Genomic DNA, 3,668 nt, shown 5'->3' with positions numbered 1-3,668 from the left:
GAGTGGTTCTAGAGAAACAAAATTGTAAGGATGACTTTTCTAAATTGGTTCTCAAGTCTGGTTAGTCTTAAAGATGTTGATGACTCTGCTTCCAGCAGTAAAGAGGCCACTGCTAGTCCATGGAGTGAGGTAGTGATACAAATACGCAAAATAGCACCACCAGTAGATCAGGTATTGGTGAAAGGCAAGACTCAGGATGAACACACGTGATATCTTTCTACAGCTTTGTCCGAATGAGAATTATAAGGAAGCTGGTTGGTTTGTCCTACTTTTGCCAGACAAACTGGTGAAAGAGATACGCTCAGGGCTTCAGAGTCAAAGCTCAAGTGCCGCATGCATGATCTCAAGGCTTCCACTTGGGCTTTGAAAGAAAGCCTTATTTCTTATAGTAACAGAGCTGGAATTGCCAAAAACCAAACCCAGAATCTTATTGTAAGAGTGGCTGAATTACAATGCCGGCTCAATTGCCAACCTCGAGAGGTGTCTGAAGTTAAAGTAAGGGCATTGATTGGGAAGAAATGGGATCCTGAAAGCTGGGATGGGGACATATGGGCAGATAGTCAGGAAGCTGGGGACGCTGAGCCTGTAAATTCCATTGAATCACTCCTGCCAGCAGAACCAGTCCCATCTGAAGAGATTACTTCGTGTTTGTCTGCTAAACCATCCTGCCCAGAAAAATGATTAGCCCCTCCACTCCCGTCTAATGAGATTAGCCCTAGCCCAGCTGTGTCTAAAAAGCCCTTGCCTGAGTCATTGCCTGGGGCATTGCCTGAGGCAGATGCTTTACAAGACAATGCTGAATGTTCTCAAAAACAATTCCACACTACCAGTTCTGGCTTCTAGACCTAGAACTAGGCTTAAGTCCCAGCGAGCCCCAAAAGGTGAAGTACAAAGTGTGACCCAGGAGGAGGTGCACTACACTCCAAAAGAACTACTTGACTTTTCTAATAATGTGCAAACAGAAACCTGGGGAATATGTGTGGGAATGGCTATTAAGTGTGTGGGATAATGGTACAAGGAACATAAAGATGAATCAGTCTGAGTTTATTGATATGGGTCTACTAAGGACAGATTGTTCATTCAGTGTTTCAGCTAGAGAAGTTAGGAAAGGATCTAATAGTTTATTTGGTTGGGTTGCTGAAGCATGGATTATGAGGTGGCCAACACTAAATCAAGTTGAAGTACCAGACCTGCCTTGGTATACTGTAGAAGAAGGTATCCAAAGACTTAGGGAAATTGGCATGCTAGAGTGGATTTATCAAGTTAGACCCACAGACCCACACATGGAGTGTCCAGAGGACACACCTTTTACCACAACTGTGAGGAACAAATTTGTGAAGGGAGCTCCAGTATCCTTGAAGACTGCTGTGATTGCTATTTTATGTAAGTCAGATTTGACAGTGGGAACTGCTCTTACTGAATTAAGACACCTAACTACAGTGGGGCTGATCAGACCCCATGGTAGTAGGGGCCAAGTGGCTGCACTCAGTCGACAAAGACAAGGTGGGCATGGTTACAGTAATGGACAGAAGAGTCAAAGCAGTAATCAGAATAGTCTGACTTGTGTGGACTTACGGTGTTGGCTGCTTAGTCATGGTGTCCCTAGGAGTGAAATAGGTAGGAAATCTACTAAATATTTACTTGATCTATACAAACGGATGAATTCTAGGTCAGGTGAACAGCAGTCTGACTCGAATTGAGAGAATAGAGTCACAGTCCCTCAATCAATTCCCAGATTTGAGCAAGTTTAAAGACCCACAACCCCTTGAATGAAGGGGAGGGCGGGTCCCCTTGAGGAAGGACTCCAATACACTGCCAAAAATTTTTACTGTTAATCTTTCTCCCAGCCTTCCCCAAAGGGATCTACAGCCTTTTATGAGAGTGACTATTCACTGGAGAAAAGGAAATAATCAGACTTTTTGGGGATTACTGGATACTGGCTCTGAACTGACACTAATTCCAGGAGACCCAAAACATCACTGTGGCCCACCAGTCAGAGTGGGGGCATATGGAAGTCAGGTTATTAATGGAGTCTTGGCTCATGTCCATCTCACAGTGGGTCCAGTGGGTCCCCGAACCCATCCTGTAGTGATTTCCCCTGTTCCAGAAAGTATAATTGGAATAGATATACTCAGCAACTGGCAGAACCCACACATTGGATCTCTGACAAATAGGGCTCTTATGGTAGGAAAAGCCAAGTGGAAGCCATCAGAACTGCCCCTACCTAGGAAAATAGTAAAGCAAAAGCAATACCGCATTCCTGGAGGGATTGCAGAGATTACTGCCACCATCAAGGACTAGAAGGATACAGGGGTGGTGATTCCCACCACATCCCCATTCAACTCGCCTATTTGGCCTGTGCAAAAAACAGATGGATGTTGGAGAATGACAGTAGATTATTGAAAACTTAACCAGGTGGTGACTACAATTGCAGCTGCTATTCCAGATGTAGTTTCACTGCTTGAGCAAATTTATACATCTCCCGGTACCTGGTATGCAGCTTCTGATCTGGCTTATGCCTTTTTCTCCATACCTGTTTCAAAGGACCACCAGAAGCAGTTTGCCTTCAGCTGGCAAGGCCAGCAGTACACCTTCACTTGCCTATCTCAGGGCTACATCAACTCTCCAGCCCTATGTCATAATTTAGTCCGCAGGGACCTTGATCGCCTTTCCCTTCCACAAGATGTCACACTGGTCTATTACATTGATGTCATTATGCTGATTGGACCTAGTAAGGAAGAAGTGTCAATGACTCTGGACTTATTGGTAAAACATTTGCATGCTAGAGGGTGGGAAATTAATCCCACAAAAATTGAAGCACCTTCCATTTCAGTGAATTTTCTAGGGGTCCAGTGGTGTGGGGCATGTCGAGACATTCCTTCTAAAGTGAAGGATAAGTTATTTCATCTTGGTGCTCCCACAACTAAAAAGGAGGCACAATGCCTAGTGGGCCTCTTTGGATTTTGGAGGCAACATATTTGTCATCTGGGTTTGCTACTCTGGCCTGTTTATCAAGGGACTTAAAAAGCTGCTAGTTTTGAGTGGGGACCAGAACAAGAGAAGGCTCTGCAACAGGTTCAGGCTGCTGTGCAAGCCGCTCTGCCACTTGGACTATATGATCCAGCTGATCCAATGGTGCTTTAAGTGTCAGTGGCAGATAGAGATGCTGTTTAGAGTCTTTGGCAGGCCCCTGTTGATGAATCACAGTGCAGACCCTTAGGATTTTGGAGCAAAGCTCTGCCATCCTCTGCAGATAACTATTCTCCTTTTGAGAAACAACTTTTGGCTTGTTACTGGGCCTTAGAGACTGAACACTTAACCATGGGACACCAAGTCACCATGCAGCCTGAGCTACCCATCATGAACTGGGTGTTGTCTGACTCACAGAGTCATAAAGTTGGATGTGCACAGCAGCACTCCATCATTAAATGGAAGTGGTATATTCGAGATCAGGCCCAAGCAGGACCTGAAGGCACAAGTAAGCTGCATGAGGAAGTGGCCCAAATGCCCATGGTCTCCACTCCTGTCACATTACCTTCCATCTCCCAATCTACACCTGTGGCCTCATGAGGAGTTCCTTATGATCAGTTGACTGAAGAAGAGAAAACTCATGCCTGGTTTACAGATGGTTTTGCATGATATGCAGGTGCCACTCGGAAGTGGACTGC

Source organism: Trichechus manatus, unplaced genomic scaffold (genome assembly GCF_000243295.1).
Source record: "Trichechus manatus latirostris isolate Lorelei unplaced genomic scaffold, TriManLat1.0 scaffold00610, whole genome shotgun sequence".
Taxonomy (NCBI): domain Eukaryota; kingdom Metazoa; phylum Chordata; class Mammalia; order Sirenia; family Trichechidae; genus Trichechus; species Trichechus manatus.
The sequence above is the reverse complement of the archived record's forward strand: the minus strand, read 5'-3'. Positions refer to the sequence as shown.